Source organism: Columba livia, chromosome 25, assembly GCF_036013475.1.
Source record: "Columba livia isolate bColLiv1 breed racing homer chromosome 25, bColLiv1.pat.W.v2, whole genome shotgun sequence".
NCBI classification, from domain to species: Eukaryota; Metazoa; Chordata; class Aves; order Columbiformes; family Columbidae; genus Columba; species Columba livia.
The window spans coordinates 2481118-2506430 of NC_088626.1; the positions used below are offsets into that span (position 1 = coordinate 2481118).

Here is a 25313-nt window from a genome sequence, read left to right on the forward strand (position 1 = left end):
CTTACCTTGCCTTCAGAAATCAGGTTTTCACTGTCAATTAAAATCCAGAAGGAGAGATCCATTCAAAATGTGAACCCCAAGAAAAGGATGGGAAGCCGGGTGGTGGTTTTCAAAACTGTCTTTATAGGTTACAAAGAAATTAGATTATGTTCTGAGAAGAAAAAATTCATCCATAACTGAACTTTTCCTGCCTTTTTCCTAAATGACTTGAAACAGAGGAACCAAATCTCGTTACAAGTTTTGAAGAGGTAGCAGGGAAAAAACTGTGCACCTAGTATCAATGTACAGGGATATGGGTCATGGCAGGGCCTGGAGCTGGGGCTCCCCATCCCCTCGAGGAGCACCTTGGCCATTTGCCTCACACAATTGTTCCCTAATTTAGGAATTACCAGCTTATTCCTGGGCCTGAGGTACCTACTGTTAATCACATGCAGAACCTCTCCTGGATCACAGAACAGAATAAACAAGGTAGCGCTAAGAGATTAAAGATGCCATTTAAGTGAATTTCCTCTTGGTTTTATCAAGAACAGTAGACTACCATTCAGATTCATCTAAGGTGGAACTCTAGAGTAAAATTCTACTAGCTATGGGCAAGTAAGTTTTTTTTGCAAGGCAAGTGCAATAGTGTTTTTCCCCCTGTATCTCCATGACATTTAATGGTAAATCATTTCCTCTTCTAGACTTTTCTTAGGCTTTTATTTCTATTGCAATAGGAACCTTTATAAAAAGAAAACATACTTAAAACTTCACGTTTCCTTGTAGATTTTGAAGTAATTTCTGTGGCACCCCATTTTATTCCTGTAGACTGCTATTGACTCAGTGCCTATTAATTTTTATAAGATTTCTCCATGCGGCTTTGTAAGGGAGAGCCATATATTTAGTCCCTGGCCTGGTAAATTTTAATGACAATTTTGCATGCTTGACTTAATTCCTATTTTTCACGTCCCAGTCGTTCAAATCCCTTACCTTCTTCTTTTAGGGCTTGATTCTTGTCTTTTGAGTCTGATCCAGTAACTCACATAAGCATCTAACCAGTCCCACAGATGTTAATAGAGGATTTTGCCAAGGCCACTTAGTCCCCAAATCTCATGGACTTCCAGTGGGAGTTAATTGCAAGCTGCTCTCTTTGCCATCCCTGTCAATATTCTGACCCAGGGACTGAAGAAGCTATAAAACCAAGGAGAATCTCTGAGCATCAGTTGAAATCTTCTGGAGTCCTGTATCAAATCCTACAGGATGAATGTGAAATAGTGTTATGTTGCTCCATCTTGTGATATTGGGAATTAAAACCACATCCTGCTGTTGGAAATAAACAAAAAGAAGCCTGAATAGTAAACAATGCCACAGAATCACGGAATGTCAGGGGTTGGAAGGGACCTCGAAAGCTCGTCCAGTGCAATCCCCCCATAGAGCAGGAACACCCAGATGAGGTTACACAGGAAGGTGTCCAGGCGGGTTGGAATGTCTGCACAGAAGGAGACTCCACAACCTCCCTTAATCATCCTTGTTGCCCTGCGCTGGACTCTCTGCAGCAGTTCCCTGTCCTGCTGGAACTGAGGGGCCACAACTGGACACAATATTCCAGGTGTGGTCTCCCCAGGGCAGAGCAGAGGGGCAGGAGAACCTCTCTGACCTACTGACCACCCCCTTCTAACCCACCCCAGGTACCATTGGCTTCCTGGCCACAAGGGCCCAGTGCTGGCTCATGGTCACCCTGCTGTCCCCAGGACCCCCAGGTCCCTTTCCCCTACACTGCTCTCTAATAGGTCATTCCCCAATTTATACTGGGTTGTTGCTACCCAGATGCAAGACTCTACACTTGCCCTTGTTATATATCATTAAATTTTAGAGTTACGAACCAGATTTTCAGGAAGAATAAACTTTTTAAGTCTCTTGCAGGCAAACCAACTGAAGACCTGCTTCTCCATTCACAAAGCTTTTCCCTCTCACACAGGTAAATGGTGCTTTTGCCTTGCTGCAAATGAATTTTGGTTTTATTCCCTGTTTCCTGGCCAGGCTTGCTATGCCATGATCGTGTCTTCTGCCTTTGTGTGGGCACAGCAGCACACTTGTGACAGCTCCTAGCAAGCCCTGCCCATATATAGTGCTCTTGTTTTAATATTTAATCACTAATTGGTGTGATGATCAGGGACAGACGAGGGAGCACTCTGACATCTGATCTCTTGAACTGATTACACGCACTTTGCACTACATGTTGTTTATCATGGTCAGGCTAATTTCCTTCAACGAGTGCCGATATCTTTCTATGGAGAAATCTCAATTTGGGGCTTGTGAAGAGATTCTTTCCATTTTGGGGAAGGATTCCAGTGTGCGTTGGGTTCCTCTTATTGACCTGGCTTTGCAACAAAAGCAGGGAAAAGTCTGCTGGATGAATGGAATCAAATATTCTTCCGTGCCTGTGTGCTCTCCCTCTCTTAAGGCTCCTTCTGTATTCACTCTGTGCTTTTATTCATTCCCTTTCTCCCTCTATTATCTTTCTTCGTCTATTTTTCAGCAGAAATTTTCAATTTCAAAGCTCCTTTCAGTCTAAAAGATAAAAAAAATCCACAACCAAATGCAAACTGCTAATCCTAAAATGAGAAGAAGCTTTTCTTTCTTTCATTAGGATTTCGATGATGATGATTATTATTATTTGGAAGAAGGTGGCGAAAAAGAGAGAATTTGTCATTACTGTATAATTTAAAATTGCACAGCCTACAGCCCACAAAACAGAGCATGTAATTACACACTTACTAGAGGTAACAGCAGTGCTGATAATTATTCTTTACACAGGAGAATCTCGCTGATATCCCAGAGTCGGAAAGTGGGAACTACAATATCTTTAATACCATCCTTAGAGACCCTCATAAGCAGAGGAGAAGTATGAGGAGGCACACAGGGTCCAGAGCAATATCTTCATCGCGCCAGAATGTCAGGGGCTTTACTACAGCAGAAATCAATAGATTCAAGTACTTTCTTTTTTTAAGGTACAATATTTTTTTTATGACCCTACCTAAAGAAAGTGCAGCAAAGGCAGAGCAACAGCCAGGGTATGGAGCAAACCTTTGGAACGGAAGCCATGTCGGTTTAGAAGAATAGAGCTACCATTTATTATTTATTTACTTTTAAGACAAGTTCTGCTGCAAGAATGTGTTAACCATTTCTGGGCTGGAACCCTAGAACTTCTCTGGCATTAAATACCCTATTATTGCTCTGTCAACTTTTTTGTTTTTTGCTGATATTACTCGCTGTAGCTGTTTTCTCTCAGCTATTTTTTTAGCATTTTTGCCCCTTTGATTTAAATAATTATAATAATTCAGATTTCACCTTACCTTTGACGTTTCTGTTGGTGATACTTAGTCTGAGCTAGAAAACAATCTGATGGAGGATTGTCCCCATGCCTTTTTTTTGTAGTTCATTTAAATAAGAGTGTGATTTACAGGCCAAATACCATTCCCTTTATTTATGCTAAGTGGCATTTTATTTTGCAAGCCATTCATTTGCTTTTTAAGGAATCACAGAATGTTAGGGATTGGAAGGGACCTCGAAAGATTATCTAGTCCATAGTGCAAAGTGATGGGACTTTAGATGTCAATGACAATTACTAATGGAGGGACGTTCTAAATTATATGTTCTTATAGAACATATAGGGACTTGAACATATAGGGACTTGAACATAAGACCTATGAGGAGAGGCTGAGGGAGCTGGGGTTGTTTAGTCTGGAGAAGAGGAGGCTTAGAGGTGACCTCATCACTCTCTAGAACTACCAGAAGGGAAGTTATAGCCAGGTGGGGATTGGTCTCTTCTCCCAGGCAGTCAGCAATAGGACAAGGGGCCATGGGCTTCAACTCTGCCAGGGGAAATTTAGGCTGGATATTAGAAAGAAATTCTTTACAGAGAGAGTGATCAGGCATTGGAATGGCTGCCCAGGGAGGTGCTGGACTCGCCGTCCCTAGAGGTTCTTAAGCTGAGATTGGACATGGCACTTAGTGCCATGATCTAGTAAACGGACTGGAGTTGGACCAAGGGTTGGACTTGATGATCTCTGAGGTCTTTTCCAACCCAGTCGATTCTGTGATTCTGTGATTCTGTGATTCCGTGATAGAGATGTTCGTTATAAGATAGACAGAAGATCTGGAGGCAGCTCATGTTGGGTCCAAAAAGGCTGAATTTCTCATTGTGTGTGTTGGGGTGTCCTCTGGGCTGCTGTAACTTAAGCCATCAAGTCGGGTCTGGTGTGGCTACCTAGGGTGGTCGGGGAGCCCTATCTCGCCTCTCCATGGTCTCAGTTCTGTCTGATCACATCTCCGCGTTGGGCAGAATCTGGGTCACGGTCACAGGGAGTCCATGTGAATAATAATGTACCTGAAGCAGCTGAGGAGGAGTCAGGGGACATAAAGTTAATTAAAAAACCCCTCCCGTTCTTAATATCCCTAATAACAAACTTAAAGCAACAGAAAGATGCCACAAGTTGGTTTAGAAGGGAAATGAGCTCTTATCTCTCCACTGTTAGCACACCTGAGCGCATGAGAGCAGGGCTGGTGTTTTGTAAGGAACTTTCTATCATCCTGTGTATTTCTCCTATAGTCTCTCTGTATGGGAGGAGGTAGAATTCAGCCCACGTATGCCATCATGTACAGTGTTTTCTGTTCCAGCTGTGTCCTCTGCTTTGGGATTGCGAGGGAGCAGCAGGAGGAGGCAGTGAAACGGTCCCAGTTTCGGGCATTTGGGCATTCTCAGGCCAAGTCCAATTGTGGCTCAGGATGCTCACGTCTCCCACCTGCTCCGTGTCTCAGTTTCCCCTCTGAAGGTCAGTAATTTAAGTGGTAGATGAAGCGATTAGTTTTTTATTTTAAGAAAAGCAAAGTATATCAGATACAAAGTGTCTTGAACCAGATCTGAATTAGTAAATGGACAAAACAACAGAGGAAGCCCAGTCTTGTAACACTAATTTTTATTCACTCCAAATCCTTGACATGGATAAAAACTTATAGTAGTTGAAAATCTCAACTCTTTACACTTAAAGTAGGATAAATGGTCCTTTGGTAACTGTAAAAGAGCAACTAGTGTCTTGCAAGTTTTTAGGACTCTTCTTGAGGTTTATTAATAGTGATAGATCTGAAATGAATCGGAGTCTTGGAAGCTGGAGCAATATATATATATATTTTATATATGAGTTAAAAACCCACTGGAGTCACTCAGAAATCTTATGTTTACTTGGTAGTTGCTTGTGTTCCCTCATTTTGTGATTTGCAGGGTAGGTCATAGATGAGAACATACTGAATACGTGAGGTCTGGATTCAGCTTGTGGCTTTGCTGGAGACTCCCAGGGTGACCTTGAGTAAATCACAGAACCTCTCTGTGCCTCCACTCTCCATTTTCAAAACTTCGTAATTATATTTGCTCTGTTTTTTTTCAATCTAAGTTATTTAAAAGATTCTCTGGGCTGTGTATGTTTTTAATTTACCTATGCCTGTATAGTGCCTAGCACAAAGGGAGAATAATTAGCAGCTCACAGGTGATAATAATAATAGATTATTTCTCCCTCATCCTTCTCTAGTCTTCTATAAACACCGGCTAAAATTTCATGCTTCTATTTGTTAGGCAGAGGCCAAATTATTATTAGGGACATAAAGTATCATGGAACAACACAAGGTTGGGTTACTTAGTGTGTAGGTCAGTGCAAGTTCCTTCCCTTCCACTTGTTTAAAATACAAATGCAACTTCTAGTAACTTTTGAATTGTTGTGGGTGTTTTTGGTTGGCAGAATGCTTGAGAACCCTCCCAGGAGATCTGCATGGGAGAGGGTAGCAAGCACTTTTCTGTAAAACGTTCCTCAGAAGTCATCTTGGGAGCTTTGCAGAACATTCAAGGGGTGCTTGGATCCGGTTTCCGTAGTCAAGATTGGAGTTGCAGTCCTGCTCTCAGCTGTGGTTGGTGGCCGGTGGTGTGAGGGTGGGCACGACCCGCGCGTGGGTTATGCGGAAGGGGCGTTCAGCTGGGTGATGAAGTGCCGTTCACATTACTCCGGTGCAGAACTGCCACCTCACTCCTATTTTGCGTCTCCTGGTGCCGGAGCAAGAGATAAAGGCCGAAGGAGTGAGTATCGCGCTGAGGGCAGGAGCTGTGACGGGTCTTTTGTTTTCACTGACTTCTTTGCATTTCAGAGTCAGATAAGCAGTTCCACTTTGGGTCTGTCCCTTGATATTTATACCCCCATCATCCTGGACGATGTGAAACCCCCCTGCAGTTCCATGGCTAAAGCTGATCCTTTTTTCTGAGACTTCCATTGAAGTCTGGTGCCAAAAGTAAGGTGCTATTAACATATTAATGCACGCATACATCAGTTGTGATAGCTGATCTGATATCTCTCTTTGCTTTTTCAGCTGGATTATATCTTTGTGTTTGTGATTCCCATGTTATATTCCTAATTATTATTATTTCACACTTCATAACATTTTGGTAACTAAAATGCTCCAGGGTTCAAAACTTGTCTATTACATTTTAGCCCAGAGGAAACTTTGCATCCCTTTCCAACTTCTGTCCCCAAATATGAATTTATATTGGAAATTCTGATGGATCCTGCCTGGGATTGGTGCAGCTCTGATAGAATATTGTAAAACACTGACTTTGTTACACATTGAGATGGGGTATTTTCTCCCCCCCTTCCTTTCTTTTGTGTAAATCTGTTTTCACCACAGGAGCACATGCTGTCTCTTCTGGCTACAACACTACTTACTAATTCATTGATTCATCTTTAATGAGGCCCCCTGCCAATGTTTAAATAGCATTCGGAACAAAGAAAAGGCAACATTTCCAAAACAGCTGCTTCTCTCCAATCTTGACATATCAGCCTTTCAGAATTTTAAGTAAATTTTTTTTCTCCCTAAAGTTGGTAATTTATAATTTAGGTATAGCTTTATAATTAATTGTTTGCGGGATGGAGGAAAGAATAGGAAGAGATAGGAATGAAATAAGAAAAGAGTAAAGTTTCCCTCAGGCTGTTATGATACATGAAACCAAGACGGTTTCTGTGGATCGCACCAGCATTGCGGATGAACAGTGGGAGAATTCTCCTTCGCAGGCAAAATCATGTGTTGTACAGCGCGAGTCGGCACAAGGACACGGCAGAGCAGAGTTTCTCTGCCCCTGTCACATACCGTTATATGATGTTGAGTAGCTTGACCCTTGTCACGTTGGAGTTGGCTTCACAAACTGCTCCTACCAGCAACGTGTGTTACTCGGTCACTACTATTGTTATGCTGGTTTCTGTTTTCTCTGAGGACTGGCTGAAAATGTAATATGTCTAAGATCAGGAGGCGCTATCGCGAGCACTTGTATCATATTGAACTTTGTGCTGAGGCCCGCTTGGAGAATTAACTCGGAATTTCTGGACGACGCCTGTAAAAGGGGCACATCTCCCATCCGAGTGCCCTGTCACTGGGGCAGCTTTTGCTTTTACCTACTGGGCTGTGACCCACAGGTTAAGGGCTCCGTGTCTCCTACTTTAATTCTTCAGCATCTTTAAACCAGTTTATTTTCCTGCACCTTAGTGTTCAATGAAAAGGTTTTATTCTTGTTTCCTCTCATGTTGAGTAGCAGAGGAAAATTAAGCCAATGTGCTTGAATTATAGGTTTGTTATGACTTGATCATGGCAAAAAGTTTTTGAATAAGTGAAAAATAGGCATATATTTGTCCCTTGTACAGAGTAAATCATGAGAGAACCAGTTGAGAATAGATGATGCGGGGTTTAAGCTGAGCGTATCCAAGCACTGGTTATTCTGCAATGAACTCCTGAGCAGCACAGTTCAAGATTTCCATAGTCCCGTTGGCTGCTCCTGGTCTCCGTCCTGTAAACCCAGCAGGTAAACCCAGCTCAGAGCAGCAGCTCTGCACGGTGGGGATGGAGACAAACCTGGTGGGATTGCAACACAACTGTCTCTCCTTGACAGTGACAGACACAGAGAAACCGGCGAACATTTTAACACCCGCATGCCATCCGAACTGCAAGGCCCATGTTAGCAAAGAGTTCACAGGAGAGGGGAAATCCTTTGAAAAAGAGACAATATTTTACACTTCTATTAATATTGCACCGACTTTGGTTTCCAAAAGGTTGTTTCTCCATTAACTTGCAGCAGAAGTCCTCCAGGCTCAGCGTGCACGTGCGCACACAGACTCGCCTAGAAACAACAACCAAACAAAATGAAGGCAGTTTGGAGGCATTTCCTGGGAAAAAGATTCATGATTCTGTTTCCATGGAAGCGACAGCACATCCCAAGTGGCAGTGAGAGCTGACAGAGCGCAGCTCGGAGAGGTAAAGTGCCATCTACTTCTTCCTAGCAGAGGAGGGGGGGGAATCACTTTTAAAGAGAATACAGAAAAATGTGAAAGGACAGATGGACATATGGTTAAATGGAAAGTCTGGAGATCTGCGTTGGTTCTCAACTCTGCCATAAACTTCCCGTGTCCCTTTGGGCAAGTCACAGAAGACATCTTCCATCTCCTGCTGAAATCAATAATTGATTTCACCGGGCACTAAATCAGAGCCTTAAGCATTCTGGACAGTGTTCAGACTGGCTCCTCTGGCACCCAGGCAGTCTATGATGGTTCAAGTTCAAGTCCAGCTTAGTCTGCCTGTTGATCTTTCACTCTTTCCTTAGGAATAAAATACTTCCTTCATTTTGTACGGTTTCTGAGCTCCTCAAGTCTAAGGCCTTTAATATATGCCTGTTCCGATCTTTATACAAAAATTGTTTGTTAAATCCAGTGCTAGCAACTTCCCAGAACTAAAGTTAGGCACCGTCGCAGTTTGACTGAGCTCCTCTTTGGCAGATGTGCTTCAACACACCAAGAGGTGGTGAGCTCTGAGCAGGGGCAGCTGGGCTGTACAGGAGATTGGGTTGTGTGATCTGATGGTATTTGCTGACCTTCAAGCCCAAGAAATAATTCTACCAGCTCCTGGGCCCGTGCCAGGACTCCTGCAGATCTCCGCTGACAACGATGGGTTTGCACAGGGTGCTCCACGGGCTTCCCCACGCGATGAGAACCGAACCCGGTTTGTTGGCAGGGCACCAGTCGCAGTGCATTAATTAATACAACTTGAATTTCAATCCGCTTTCAAAGAGCTTTAACTACTGCTACGTAGAGAAAACTGGAGTGCAGGGCCATACGCTGCAGGCAGGGCAAATAGTTGTAGTGCCCCGGGTTGCTGGTTTTGTTTGGGTTTTGGGGGGGTGTTTTGTGTGTGTGTGTTTGTTGTTTTTCTTCTTAAATGGTTTCTGGCAATGCATTTCACTGAGGCAAGTGCTTTGTTTCTCCCTCAAGTGGCACTCAACTCCCCAGGGTTTCCTTATGAATGCTTGAGGAGAACGTCCACTCGGGTTTATTTTTGTTGTGTACGTACTAAACAAGCTTTTGGCTGTCTTTGCCAAAGGAAAAGACAGGTTACTGCTACTTAAAAGAAATATTTTTAATTGCATTGTATTGATTTTCTTTTTTCTTGGTGGAGCGCATGTTCTGTTGTTGATGGATGTAGTAGAATCCAGGGCTGCTTTACGTGGATAGATTAGCACTGAAATAACAATACAACTGAATGGGTTTTAAACCCGTTGGGTTATTTTGGTGCACGTCTCTGTATGTCAGATGCCTGGAATTCGGCTTGCTTTTGACATATCTGAGCATTTTCCTCTTTATTGTATTTCTGCATTGATGTAACACCATAGCGATATCACAGAGCCGTCATTATTGTGGACTGATACGATGTCTACATTTGTCTACATGTTAGATTCCTTCTCCCGTTGCGTTTTGTGACTTTGGAGGGGGCAGGACTGGGGGAGATGCAAAATAAAACAAGCTCTAGAGCCCAGTGTTCCCATGGACACCTCAAGGGGCAAAAGCAGTTTTGCAAATGCTTGGATATAAACAGGTTAACACAGAACTGTGGAGTAAACCCTTTATCATTGCTCTTACGTGTTATGATAATGTGCAGTTCAGAGCTGGTAAAAGACATATGCATGCACGTTGATACAGGACCAGGGAGTTCTAAAATTGTTTTCACATTTATATGTAAAGCAATTACTGATTCTTTTTTTCTCTCTGCCTCATAACCTGAGAAGTGGAGCAGACATACAGGAAGTCTTACTTTTTATTTCACTCTGGTAGACTTGTAAAGCACGCAGCTCTGGTGTACAGCGCAACAAGAGTCAAATGAAACTGGAATTTTTGTTTTATTGCATTACTCGTAGCCCCATAATGCAGGCAGATACCCCGAGAGCAGGGGAGGGGGTAGTGAAAGAACAGCACGTTCTGACAGCTGACTGCACAACCGTTTCCAATAGGTGTGCATTCACAATCAGTGTATCCATCCTAACACATGTTTCTCTCTACCCTGCTTGTTCTAATCTGTCATATTTACAGCACTGGGGAACGCAACTTCATTTTTTTCACCAATGGTTACTTTGGAAACTGCTCGCTAAGACACTCCTCCAAGCCTACACGTTCTTTCATGGGGTCTAATTAATTCATTTGCAGAGCGTGTGTTTCTCTCCATGCTCATTCTGCAAAGGTGCTAAGTCTTGTAATCGGAGGGAAGGAACCTGAACAGATTTGTTTTCACATTCTGCATTTCAAAGCTGATTGAATCAGATTCAGCAGCTCTGTGCTGGAGAAAGAGATCATCTCGTAGACTAACAACACTGCTTAGGTGAGGACCGTCCCGAGTCCAGCGAGTCCAGCCTCATGTCCCTGCAACATGTGCTCCGCATGGAGGCACCTCACTTGTCTTTGTGCTTTTGTAATTAACAACAAATACCTAACTAACTTTGCAAATGGGAGAATTCACACTTCAATGCCTTAAGAGTCTGCTGTTAAAATATGACCCCTTGTCCTTGTACTCATTTGCAAATCGCCTGACAGACACTCCGTGTACAAATGATGCTGACGGTTCTGCTTCTGAGTATTCATAACATGCCCATCCAGGTGACAGCGTATCTTAAGTATTTGAGACTAAAAATGTCACTCTGGGCCTGGAAGAATGTTTGATTTCGTTCCAGGCATAAAGTAACAAATTGCCGGTAATGGCAGCATCACCAGAAATAGGCCTCCGTCGCTTTTTCATGTCACTTTCAAGTGCCTCGTTGATATTTGTATGGATTTTTATTATACAGCTTGTTATGCAGCAAGAACAACCATGCCAGCTTCTTGGGGATCAGCACGCAGGGGTGGCTAAGCTATAATAAGAACTCGTACGCCCGTGGTTTTAATATCTTTTACTTCAAAGCAAGGAGTTGATGTGATCTTTCATCATCTCAGCTGTTGTTTACCAGCTTCCTACAGATGCTGTTTGAACTAACAAACCCCACATTTCCTGGTTGGAGTGAGTAATTCCCTCGGTAGTTGCAATCCGTTCACTTGGAGGCTTAGTAGTCCTGATTGAATGATGCCACTAACAAGAAGGGGATAAACCATTTAAACGTTCAGTATCACCTTTCAGTCAAATAATAACTGGCCAAATTAGTTTGGCTTAGCTTCTCAGCCCTGCTCCTTATTTACTGCTTCAAGGGAAAACGACCAACAGTCCGGGGCTGGATTTGGCGTCAATTTACTCCTTGTATCAGAAACAGGCAGACGTGTTCTTGGTACAGGGGCTTCTCTTTGACACCAGTCTCTGAACAGTGTTTTGTTTCCTAGCAGTCTTTTAAATCAGCTGAAATCTAGAAATTACAGGTGAGGAAAGAGCTGCAAGGTCATCTGTTCTGAGAAGATCAGAGCAAGTTCTTCAGTGCCCGTGATTACAGTGTGTGAGTGTCTGTAATGGAGAAACCAGCGGCAGTTGCAGACAGGTTCCCACTTTTTTTCCCCTCTACCTCCTCCTTTTTCCCCCTTTTCTCCCCAGCCCATCAGCAGAGTGGTCCAGCTACGGAGGCTGATGAAACTTAGAACTACGCTGAAATAAGTATATTGCAACAAAAATGGGACGAGGCATTCGTGTGCCAGATTGGCTCTTCAAACAGATGCTGCTTTTCCTTTCAGTGAACAGGATAGTAGCCAACCGGGACTTCTTTCCCTGTTATTTATGTCTCTTTGTGTGCTTGTGTCTATGCTTGTGGTAACAATATATTATTTAGCCGTGGAGATATCAGAACGTTAAGCCAGTTGTGAGCGTCTCCGAGTAGCTGATGGTCTGAGCCAGGAAGCGCTGGGAAGAAAAGCGGATTTCAACGTGCTAAAGAGTAGTGGTGGACAGTAAGCATCGTTTTATCTATATATATCATCATTTATGTGTATATATTTATATCGTTTATGTATATATATGAGTTTAGGTAATAAGAATAGCATGAAGATGAGAGTCTATGGAGTATGACGTGCTAAAGGGCCATAATTCTCTTTGGTCCTTCTGAACGCACTTCTGGAGCCTCTGCGGGCTCCCGTCCTCCTTTTCCGAGCATTTACGTGGAAAATTGTAGGCTCAGAAAGCACTTAGGCACAGCCTGCTGAAAATGCCCCTTTTTGGGTGCTAGCAGGTTCCAATCAATACCTCATGTTCTTAGACTCTTGTCTCCAGTGCGATTTTGCTGAACAAAAGTTTAATTGACCTGAAAGAGAAACCTCCCTGGTTTTCAAAGCCATCAGTGCACCCAGCAAAATAAACACTCTGTAGGACAACTTCCACGTTATTTCTCTGTTGACTTTCTGTTTTTTTCCCCTGCCAAACAGCCACCTCTTAGAGCAAAAGGCAAAACCACTGTGTCGGAGTCTACTCTGCTCTTAATATTTCCTAATAAAACAGCATTCCAAAATGAAAAGGAATTTTTCTAAGAAGCGTGTGTGGGAAAATGATGGAGAGTCTTGTTTCATACAGATCCAAGAATAATTTTTCCACTGTTCTGGATGCTTGGCTATTTAGTCTGCATCAGAGGCATGGGACCTTTATCAATCAAAGAGCCGCTTTGTCATTAAATGGAATCTCTGAGTCGCACTGAGATTAAACTCCGTGTAGAATCCGTGAAATACAGGTCTGATTCTCAGTTACACTGAGGCTCCTTTGTGCACCTACTGTGGCATAAGGCCCCCAAGACTTTATTTTGTATCAGATCTTTCATAAAATCTATTCACCCAAAGTGCTTTAGGGTTAAAATTAATTCAGTTAATGAGTTAAATAACTGCCAAGGGAGAGAGAAATTAAGAGTCATGGGCAAGGGGGAAAACAGATGCTTCCAGCTGAGTTTAGAAGAGAGTGTGAATGAGTTGAAGGGGAAAAGAGATGCAAAGAAGATGCACTGGTGGGCAAGAGCTGCAGAGGAGAAAGCTCTTGTGCCCTAGGGCTCAAATGATATGAAGGAAGGAGGCAGGGCCCTCTTTCTGCTGGAGAATTGTACCAGTGGAACTTGATTTAACACATAGTACAGAACTGGCAATATAAAATAAGGTTTCCACTTACTGTTGCTAGTTGCTATAAAGCCTGCCCAGGCTATACAAACATTCATCTTTTATTGTTTGTTTATAATGCAATAGAAATTACTCCTGGAGTAGATTCCTATTGCATCAGGCTCTCCCCAGGTATGGTGTGTGAGCGTCCCTTCCCTTTCAGCTGGATCTGCAGATAGGAGTGAGGACATGGGGAAGTTTGCCTATTTCTTTCATGCTGCTACTTGATTGAAATCTTGGAAGTAGCTGCTGGGTAGTGTGGCACTGGAAGCACTGGACCAGTGGCAGCCCAGAACTTAGCTTTTTTTTTTCAGAAAAGTGGATTAATTAACCTCTTCTGCACCTGCATTCCTCTGTATCTTTATCAAGCCTTTAATTGTACTTGTTGGACTCCTCTGGGTCTGAATCTATCAATAGTCTAGATGACAAAGAATATTTGAACAGATGTTTTTCAAGTGAGCTATTCTTTCCCAATGTTAATAGAACGTCTAACTTCATACATGGCAGCACTTCATCTCAAGTGGTTCTGAACCTAAAAGAAACTGCACTAAATCAAGCTTTAAACAACTCCCAGCTCCTAGCATGGTTAGACTGATGACGTTCCTTGTGCTTTAAGAAGCCTCTGAGGCTCACAAATAGAAGTTTTACATTTAATAGTTTGGATACTAACAGCCTTGATTCATTTCCCTTCAGTTTTATATCATTGCTCTATCACAGTGCGATTATAGTGCAAGAAGGTGCCTTGCAAGCTTGGAGAATAGTAAATGCAGACCTGGCTTTGCTCAACAGAACTTGTTCAGGGCTTTACAAGAAATTTTCAGACAAACTCATCTGACAAAAGTTGGTTTAAAAAAAAAAAGGCACAAAACCCCCAAAGCCCAAGTGCCTTATTTGAAGAATGTAAATAAACCACGTCCTGCATATTCTCTTAACTGGGCTATAGTCAGCCTTTGGGTGATGTAAGGGGGAATTCACCCTCACTTAATGTTCACTCTGTGTGAAGTTTGCTGTTATGTCCCAAGTTATTGGGAGCTCTTTAAATCAAGGCAGTGAGAATGGATAGTGAGAGAGGGAGCTGTGAGCTTTATTGACGGTATCCACACAGCATGGGGCTGCAGAATACCTCCCTTCACACGTGGGTGGGTTCAGTGTAACACACAAGGAGGATTCTCCTGAGACGCATTCCTTCCCAAGTCCCACTTAGAAATCTGGGGGAAGGATTCCCAGCAGGTTGTGTGTTGCAAGTTCTGCTTGAGAAGGTCCTATAAACCAGCTCTGGGTAAGACAGACATCCACGAGGGTTTTCCTGCAGGCCCCAGAACCTGAAAAGGCTCATATTTCCATAAATCCTTTGTGAACCCAGAGGCAAGATTTAGATTTAACATGTTGAGTTTGTGCCAGTTTGCTAGGTCTGAAACTAGAACTGGGTGTCCGCTTTGAGGGAAAAGAACAGTTAAGATAATTATTCTAGACTAAATATATATATATATATTCAGCGCTGATGCGCTCGTCTCTACCATATGGTCTTGCTTCTTCTCAAACATGCGAGTCTGGTCTCTGTGGCACAGGGATGAAAATACAAAACTCTTGAAAACAGGGTCTGCCTCTGGTCTGTTGTTTTTGGAATCTTGTGCATCCCTCTGTTTGGTTTGAACACACTTAGAATCACAAAGTCTAAGGGAGTTTCTCTGCAAGCCTCATTTTCTTCTCTGTGAAACAGGATAGATTATTTTTGCCTCGCAGGCATGTGAATTTTAATAGTTTAGTCCCCAGTTCAGCAAAGCACTTGAGCACATTCTGTTGGAGTAAATGGGATTCTAATTCTGTGATTACATTGTTTGGTGAACTAGGACCACAATAAAATGCTTCAAGATCATTGGAACTGTAAGATATCATTATCAGTATCTTGCAGTAAAACAAACCGTGGTGATATTTTTTCCCTGCTTCCAACAAGTAATAGATGGGGATTGGGTCATCTGAAGCACAGGGTTTAGATTTGACAAATAGCTTGAGGTGCTAGGGAATAATGGTTTGGCTGACCCCTTTTGGTTTGTTTGGGTTTTTAAAAGCAATGACTTGGTGGCTTAATGTGCATTTCTGGACTTTGGGAACAGAGTTTCAGTTCCTATAAGTGATTGAATCCACAGTTCGTGTCAGAGAAAAGCCGTTAATTTAGAATTAGGAGTTCTCGATCGATCCTGTTGCCAATTCTGCATAAATAATGTTATAATATGAATAATATCTGTAAATGGCCAAACCCTAAGCTTAAAGGATTACACTAGTCTGGCTCTTTATCTCAGTGGCTAAAGTATCTTCTGTGTTGTGCAACTGCAATGTCCACAGCTGGCTTGTTTCTAACAGCAGCCGCAGAGGAGACGGAGGAAGAATGAAAAATCCCCAGCAAGGGAAGGCCGAGGCCGAGAAGGAAAAGGCAGCTTGTTTGTGTCACCGTGGAGAGCTGATGGCAGCTTATCACACACAGCACAAAGCGCAGTTGTCTAGACAATCGTCTAATTGTCTTTCCTCAGTAAGTAGCAGCCCTGGTGACATTCCAGACCTTGACCTCTGCCCTGTCCAGCGCCAAAAAAGTGCCGTTAGGAATCATGTAACGCTGGGTATTAAAGATTGTTGGAAAAGGCCAGGGGGTCAACCTACTGTGGAGTTTTAGCAACGGTGCTGAATATAGGCGACTCTCTCTGCTTCCTCCCTTCCTCTTGAGACCTGGGCTTATTGTGTGAGGTGTTAGTACGAGTCCTGCGCTTAAAGTACGAGATGAGCTGTGCTAGAACCACTTGGGGCTGTGCTGGGAAGGAAGAGCGTCCAATGGCCAAGGCTGCTCAGGAATACCACCCTTCTCTTTACAAAGAGCTTGGGCAATCCTTGCTCGAGAAATGTGTTTCTCAATATTCTAGTGGACACTGTGGCTTGGGGTGTCGGAGAATACATCTGCAAAAAGACTGGAGCTAGCTGGAGCAACAGGGTCATGTGTGTTGTGGTGCTATAAATGACAATTGTGGCTGTGGGTGAGGGCTGTTGGAGACGGGAATCGGCTGCGGAAAATCTGTACAGACCTGCCGAGGGGATGGGGAGGGAAAGCGCCAAAAGTTGGTGATTGCGCTAGGGCTTCCAGAACCTTTTCTGTATTCAAATCCCTTGTCTCCAAAAGGGACCCTGTGTATAACGTATCCTATATGAGAATCCTCATGGCTACTGCTGTCAAAAACCTACTTTCTGCACACCCTTGTCCATGTACCTGCCATTGGAAATGTGTTTTTTTGGCATGTTGGAAGATGAGGCGCTGGGCTTATAAATAGGGGGTCCAGTTCAGGGAGGTAATTAAGCATATTGATAGTTTCAACAAGACCTCACATTAGTGATGTCCTGAAATATATTCTTAAGTTAGCCTGAAAATCTATTATTTAATAGCAGCTATCCTTATCACATGAGTTTGATTTTCTATGAAATATTCAGGTCTTTAATGAGAAATGAGTTTGGTTTGGCTTTTAAATGAACACCTAGAAATTCTCAGTGATCTCTCCAGCTGGTGTAAGCTGAGGTAACTATTAGGATCAGTGGAGCTATGCCAGTTTACATCAGTTAAAGATCTGACTTTCTATTCCCAGGCACGTTAAAGGTGTTACTGTGCAAATGACTGCAGAAATTATTGCTGAAAGGTTTTCCGCTCAAAGGCAGATCAGGTACCTGGTCCGGGGAGGGCACATCCATTGCTGCAGAAGGAAATAAAGGAGAGAAAATTGTGAAGTGTTAACTGATATTTTTAGAAGCTTTATAATGACAGGTCACATTCCCAAGGACTATAAAGTGGCAAATCTAACACCAATTATTCAAGAGGGGCAAAAAGATACAGCAAGCAATTACGGTTTAACACCAGTTGTGGGAAAAATATTAGAAACCGTTTGATGGGGTTTGGGGAGTGAACAGCTTGAAAAGTGTAATTTGATTAGAGATGGCCAATGTGGGCTTTTGGTGTGGGTTTTAACTAACTTCGGATTCTTCCAAGGAATTGCTGCCGTGGGAGGCGATGGATCTCGATTGGATGGCGTGTGCTTGCGCTACGGTTTTGAAGTGGCAAACTGGGACGCAAATGCAGAGCTCCTCCTGGTTCCACTGAGCTGTGCTGCTGAACCTGCTGGAAATGGCTTTGAAGGAGGGGAATGATGAATCCTCTTAGCCAGGCAGGGGGGTGAGAGCCATAGTTTGTTTGAAGAAGTGAAACGAAGTGCATTTCATTTTACCTTCTGCTTCTCGGAAGTCTTAAAGACCATCACGTGGGGGGAAAATGAACCTGGGTGAGCTGGGCTCTCCTGCCAACCTCTGTCACCTCGGGGACGAGTCTCTCAAATGAGCTTTCCTACGTATCTAACTGCAATCCAGGTGTTTTCTTCAGGTCATAATAAAAATAACCTTAAACAGAGCTGGGATTATACTCCTAAACTGCCAAAACCAACTTAGGATCTGGAACAAGATTGATTTACTTTAAAAACAATACTCCAGAAGAGATTTGCTGATAACCTTGGGGATAAGGCCCGAAGTCAGGGTACTGAGCATTTCTTAGGCTAAATAATTAACTGGGTTTTTCTGTTTTTTCCTGAAATATCGAGCATCATAACGACTATTTGTTTAGTGCTTCTGAATTCAGGCTTTTTGGGCACGATGTTTCGAAAGTATTGCTTGCTTTAGGATTTTAAGTTCTGTAGGTGCTCTTGAGAATGTCTCTTTCCAGTATTGTCTTGTGTATGCATGGGAACAGTTGATATTTTAGTGTATTTTTTCTGAAAGCAGAGGATGGACTGAGCACGGAGGTTCCAATGCCACCCCCTTTAGAAGAGCTTGAGTCTGAGGCCAGTAAGTTGAACATATACTTTTAATGCAGACAAATATGTTTAGGCTTGGGGGCAAAGTCTTTAAACTGCTGCAAAGCGGGTTATGGACAGAGTAACACAGATTCTGTGTCTACTAGCCAGAAATTAATGTACTGTTAATATCTCTTAATGCACAACCCTACAATTTCAGGTTTCCCATTGACATGTGACGAACGTGTTTCCTGCAAGGCCAGAAATTGCCCCGTCTATTGTGTGTGGTAAACAGCGGATGGGCATCCCAGGGAAGGGATGGATGGCTCCGGTGGGTAATGAGAGGCTGGAGGACTTGTCCCGCTTAATGAGGTTATTCCAAGATAAAGCTCTTTAAATTTCAGGTGATGAAAGATGAATCCTAATTCCTGAAAACAAAAGAGCTAACACAAAATGGAGGGGAAGCTGGAGAAGGCAATGGGGAATCAATGCGACTGCCACGGACTTGATCGCTTCTGTGGGTCAAGTCAGTTAACCTCATTTTTTTCGTTATGCTGCTGTCTGTTCACCAGGAATAATAAGTAGTCATGTTTTTACAAAAGCGCCTCGTGGTGCTGCAGTGATAGATGCAGCGGGAGGTGCGGAACTATTGGGGTTCAGAACAAACAGGGAGCCTGAATTAGCTTTGGCTCTCCTCTGTGTGCATGCAAACTGATTCCTGCCTCCACAGCTAATCACCCTGCCCGTAACTACCTCTGTTGATAGGCGGCCTTTTTTATTTCAAAATTCTAATATTTGAAATGTGTTTATTATTTTTTAAATATGTCAGTGTTTCCTGGGTAAATTCTACTGTCAGATTTCTTGCTTGTGTATATTCTCCTCTCCTTAGGGTAGGGTCTTTGAGCATGATTTAGCCAATCCACACACCAAGGGATTAGTGATGTGGCAGATGGGACAGTTACAAGGGACAGAGGGAAACTGAGGCACATAGAGCAGGGAGCGTTATTAACCCGCCGTATGGAGCAGATCCCAGACGGACAGTGCGCTAGGCTGGGTGTTATCCGCTGGATCAACAGCGGAATTCCTTGTTATGCAGAGATACCCATTTTGGGAGGGAATAATTGAAACACGGGAACCACAATCCACAGATTCCATGTTCTAACTCAGGATGCTTCTTCAGCTCAGCCGTAAACTCTTTGGGGCCAGTGATTGCCGTCTGTTTTTTGTGATTATGAACACCTTAACACAACGGAGTCGTGGTCCGTGACTGGCTTCCCTTCGGTACGGATAACAACTACAGTAAATTGCCGCGTCCTGCAAGGAAATGGTTGGGAAACGTTGAGCGACCGTGTGCTTATGTTATCGTAAAACCAGAAATGTTTACTCATTATATTTAAATGGGTTTGGATCACTGTGGATGAAAGTGAAACAAGATATAAGCCTGCAATGACATGCATAAATACATAATTAAGTATATTTCCTTTCCATATGGAGAGGATTAGCTTCCTTGCCTCAGCAGGGAGTTGCTTTATTTGGTGTCTGCTTTGGTGTCCCTTCCTTTTTGACAGCTTACAGAGGTACAACTGAAAGCAAGTTTCACTCACTGCCTAATGAATGTTGGAATAAGGACTTGGAGGGCATGTGGAAAAGAATAAGTGATTACCTCAGAAAGCAGAAGTTTAGGGACCTGAAGGGCTGTCCTATTATCCTGACTTCTCTTTTTGACCTTAAGTGGGCCCTATGGGATGATATTGCCCACCTTAGCAAGACTTATTGCTTAGTCATAAATCGAGGCAGAGGGAGAGATGTGTCCAGTAAATGCTGAAGTGTCAGCAAAAGCTCCTTAACTCAGGTTTCATAACTTGAGAAATATTTTATCACCCTTGTGAGCCAAACCTCTGAAAAATCAATAGAAGTTGAGAGTTGCCTGTATTGATCTGAAAGGCTGAGTCGTATTGAAATATTCATGGCAGTGCGTGTGTTTGTATATGTGTGGTTCGGGGACTAAGATGTAGGTACCTTTCAGAGAGTGAAACCTCCTCATTTTTCATTTAAACTAGATTAAGACTCTTAGGTGACTTGCAAAGCATAGACTTAAAAGGGAATGGATTTGTTTGTCTTACAACAGCGCTTCTGACAGAGAGAAATACATTCTCATTATTATTATTTTTCTTAAATGACAAACTGTTGGGAGGAAGAAGTCAAGGAGATCTGATAAAATTAGCACCACGTTCTCTTGGGGATCTCTGGGCTTGCTTTGTTTGCAAAGCCAATTTGGACACCGCGTCTTTGATCTTCACTTTCAGTATTTGAGCAGGCATGTTTAGTATCACTCATTTCACAGGAGATTTGGGATTCAAGTTTCTTCAACAATCTAAAAAGCAGTACATTAGAAGGGGAATTGTCTGCCAGTCGTCTCAGAATCTCAATACCCTTGATACTAATTTGATGTGATGCATTTCACCAGATGTGTCTACCTGAACGGTGTTTTATGCCCAAGAGGTTTGTGCTACTGTAGAGTATTAAACTTGGTTCTTCTCCTCCTTCCTCCCCTCCCTTTTTCTTCTAAGAGCAATTGAATGAAAAGCTTCCATGATTTTAATCTGCATATAGGTGTGACACGTTACAGATATTGGAAGGAAGGGAGTGTGTCAGGATTCTTGCAAAGAATAGAACAGAGCCATGAAGAAAAGCACTGCCAGTAATGCTTCGAGAATTGTGTAAGAAACTGATTCTTATATATAGGCTAATAGACTAATATAGTCACTTATACTCTAAACCCTGCCTTTTCACTCTTTCCACGTTTCCTGCAGTACCTTTGTCACTTTAGGGCACAGGTCCCAGTCTCCGCTGGTCCCACAGGTTGTACTGGGCTTTGGGCAGACCACAAGGCACCTCAAGGCCTTCAAATGTCGTCGATTTTCACGTGGATCTCAGCGCACCAGAGCGTGTTCTGTGAACCACAGCAGCAAATCCCACAGCACGGCCTGGCCTTGCTGGGCGCTTGCGAGGTATCAGTGACCCTGGGTGCGTAAGTTCTCTGGACAGATGCGTTATTATGGATGTGAAGGGAAAGGCTGAGCGGAGAAAGGAGAAACAGAGAAAAGTTAACAATTATTCTTTAAGAAAAATATATTGGACATATAGGCCACCAGGGGGCTGAAAATGCGATTATGGCACCTCCATAATCTGTACGACAACAGACGGGTAGTGAGGCCATCAGGGGTTTGTGCTGCGTGGTTGCACAGTCCAGATCTTTAACAAAAGGGAAAATAAGGGCAATTAGGACTGATTTCTTTCTCAACTCTCCGTCATGCGTAAGTTCACCCGTGGTTAACAACTTGGTGTATGGTTGTGAATTGTACAGCGCCCTGTGCGCCGGTTGTACGTGAGCACCAACTGCGCTGGAACCGCGGTCAGTGGTGCTGTGCGGCCGTTCCCGAGATGCCACAGACCTGGCGTTCACGCTGCGAGGGCATCATTCGCTTGCTCAAATCTCATTTTTATCCTCAGTACTGTTATAAAGCTTCCTCGTAGTAAGTAAAATGAAAGAAGGAAAACCCCATACTTGCCATTCCTTATTTATTGCATTCCTCAATGGCAAAGTAAACTGAATGTTTAAGCATCTGACATCAAAGATTTGATTTCTCTGAAGCTAAAAAGCCTATTAATCACAATTTTAAAGTGTTCTTTAATTACCCTGTAATAAAATGACACGAGCAGAGCGGGAGGAAAAATTGTATACTTTTAGAGTTCCTCATGCTTGTTTGTGTTTCAAATCTCCCTGGAAATCCTTGTTGATCCCTCTTGCTTCTGCTGCTTAATTCTGTTCTGCCACAGCTATTGTTTATCGTTTAGCCACGTTAACTGCATACGGTGCCGTTCTGAGACAGGGAAAAGCGTGTGGGGTTTCTGAGCTGCGTTCTGGAGGATGTCACAGCCATGGACACTTCACCTAGGCGAGGATCAGAGTTTATCTGGGCGTTGGAGGCAGCGGGGCTGCTGAACCCCGTGCTCTGATTTAGGCTGCAGGGACCAGTTGGTCCAACCAACGCAGTTGGTTGTTGTGCGGTGCATCAGTATTTTGAGTCTGTGTTGTGTTCTGGGACAGCAGGACCTTGAATCCCTCTCTAAATAGCAAACTGGGAGAGGAAGAACCAGGAGATGTCCCTCCAGGTTGTAGAGCACCCAGCAGGGTCACGCAGGGCAATGCGGCTCCTCCAGGCTTCACTCACCTGGGACTCACCGTCAAAAACGGCCTCTTGATGTCAGCATTCAAACCAAAGAGACACAAAAGTCATTTTAACACTTTAAGGGATGTGAACTGTCAAAACAAAAGTAGTTGTAAGGAAAAAGACAAGCTAAATATTTTATAAAAACGTCTTTAGAACTATTACTCGTTTTTTTAAAGGAAGGAAGAATGAAAAATCAGGGCGGACACCCAACTCCTCCTTTCACGTCACGAGGTAGGTGTTCAGGGACCTGGTAGCAGAGAAAACTTGGAAATACAACCCAAAACCCCAAAGGACAACAAAATAATCTACCATACCAAAAGTAAAAGTCCTGCAATGTGGAATAAAACTTTCCAGGTCCTTGAAACCCTCTGCAAGTTTTTCAAACTCAGTGATAAAGCTGGGGACATGAGTGGGCGGCCCGGGCAGCGTGTCCGTGACCCTGCAGCCCAAGGGTGCCACAACCCCGGCGCCGCTCACGGGTGACGTGGGCCGCTGTGTTCTGGGGTTGGATTCGCTGCCGTTGCCAAACTCAGCCAAGTGGGTAAGTTCTGAGTTGATCTGTTTTCAGACCCAGACAGTTGTTAATGAAACAGTTGCTGTTTTGTTGACAGAACATTAATTACTCGATCTTAGGACTTGGTAATTGCACAGGCCCCCTCTGTATACATCACTAATTACATTAGCAATTATATGGCATTTTAAAGACAAAGAAATGACTACGGCAATTGCAGTGTCGCAGGGACCCTGCTGGGAGATTTCAATCAGTGTTGAGCGAAGTCCTCGTGCGTCCCGGCCCGGCGGCACCGCTCGCTGCAGCCGCGGAACCAGCCGTTCCGCAGGGAACTGGGCGGCTTGAATCCTCTCCCAGGTTAGCTACATTCTCAACGTTGATTTGAAGCATTCTCAAAAGCCTACTTGCTCTTGGAAGTATTTCTTTCTACTCTCAGCTCTCTTAATTCTAATAATTCAAGAGTCGTGTCTGAAAAACTCGTGACTTAGGTTAAAAATAATCGTAATTGCGAACACACTCACCGATGCCTTTCTGAAAAGCTGCGTTGTATTTTTAATAATGTTCCGTTGCAAATTAATAGGCCAGAAAGTTGCTTAAGAAGCTAAAAACCATGTGCCTCCTGAAGTTGGAGATGTGCAGAATAGCTGTAAACATGAGAATCCAGCATCTTTGTAAAGTCGCTGTTATTTTGGAATACGACAAAATGTATAGAGGCTCCTTTATTCTGACAAAGAGCTGCAAAACTGCTCAGTTTCAATAAGCAGCACCTCGCAGTCGGTACAGACTGTGCAGAACTTGAGTTTCTGCTGTTTCCTTTTCCTGCCCAATCTCCCTCTGTCTTTGCTACAACTCCAGCGCATTAACGTGACAAATGAGGGTGACTGCTGTGGGTCGGGAGGTGTTTCCTGGCGGTGGGTACATCTTGGGGAGCCCACACGCCATCGCGGTGTCGTTACAGCGACCCGTGTGTGTTCGGTGCTGTGCTGGGGTAACTGGAACATCAAAGGAATCCAATGCTTGTGGGTTTTATTTTTTCTACGCTTATTTTGTAGCTGTGCTTCTGGTTTGCAGGCCGGAGGGGAAAGTAATTATACGGTCAGATCTATAGGTGGCATAAATCGGTACGTGTGCACTGACTCGGGGTTGCGGTAGCTGAGGATCTGGTGTCTTGTCAGGTTTAGAGCTTGTAAACACGGAGCGATGGTGTCGTTACCAAGGGACACGCTCCCGCGCTGGTGCTAGAGATTTATTCCCCCGTTCCGTCCTCCCCTCCCTTTCCGCTGCTCCTCGAGTGCTACAGGAGGCACAGACACCCACTTTACACACTGGTGGTTGATCCCAAGTCCTTTATCCCAGGAGCCAAGGGAGGGTCACGGCTGTGGCTGGGAAGAGCTCCTGAGCGGGAAAAGTGACGAGTTATTTCTCTGGTCTGTTTTGTGGTTAACGTGTCATAGCTCAAGTCTTTTGGGTAGTTATTTCTCACCTCAAATCCTATGAAATAGCAGGTTTGTGTTTTCAGGGACGAGGCAAACTAGTGGCTACAGTTGGCTGACATGCCTTTGGGTGAATCAGTTTTTCTGTTGGAAATAAACAGACATGGGGAATCTAAACATGCATCAGCTTTGCTTGCGTGTTTCATCTCAGTAAGAGGAAAGTGTTGTGTTGTGACATTAACTCCAACTGCAATGGCAAATGCAGCGGCGGCTGCTCTGGCCACCAGCTGTCTGTTTAATCCAGTCCTGCAAGCGGAGTTAATGAGACATTCCTACTTAAATAACCTGCTCCGATTAAAGCTTCAGATCTTTGCACCTCAACAGCTGTGTGTTGTCACCGAGATAAATATTTTAACTGGTCCGGCAATTCTCTCGCTGCCCCGCGTGAGTGGGTGAGTGAGTGGCTATTGTGTCCCCATTTATTACAGAGAAATTTAAGTTCTTACAAAAGAGCCACCTAGAGAAGACCTGGAAAGGGGAAAAGGAGGGTGGGAGGGAATCTGCTTCTCTAGGCGGCCGTTCTTAAGCCGGGAATCGTGCATTGGGACGTGTGTGTGACCGGACCGTCTGCCCCCGGCACAGCCCAACGTTCTTTGGTGTTCGTGGTGCTACCCGGACACGTTGCTTTGGAAAAGGGCCCCGGACGAGGGGATTCAGTGGGACAGCGGCCACCTCGGTTCCCCTGCTGGGCAGAAGGTCACCTACTGACTGCGTGTTATCCCTGAGTGAGCAATTGGGGCGGATTACCCAAAAATCCGCTTTCTTCTCAGCACTGGGTCGGCGTTGCCTCGTGCTTTCAGATGCTTCCACTGACATCTGGCAGCAGTTTAAAC

General features: G+C 43.8%; 1 protein-coding gene across 39 annotated transcripts in view; it reads left to right on the forward strand.

The window, feature by feature from the left end:
- Positions 1-25313, forward strand: part of CDCA2 (cell division cycle associated 2) — an 88376-nt gene that overhangs the window by 50103 nt on the left and 12960 nt on the right. For 37 of the 39 annotated variants that reach the window (XR_010468017.1, XR_010468049.1, XR_010468046.1 and 34 more), the window contains one exon: positions 8138-8316. The gene's annotated coding sequence lies outside the window, so the exon portion shown is untranslated. The remainder of the gene's footprint in view (positions 1-8137; positions 8317-25313) is intronic. The other 2 variants (XR_010468013.1, XR_010468019.1) reach the window with 1 other exon arrangement.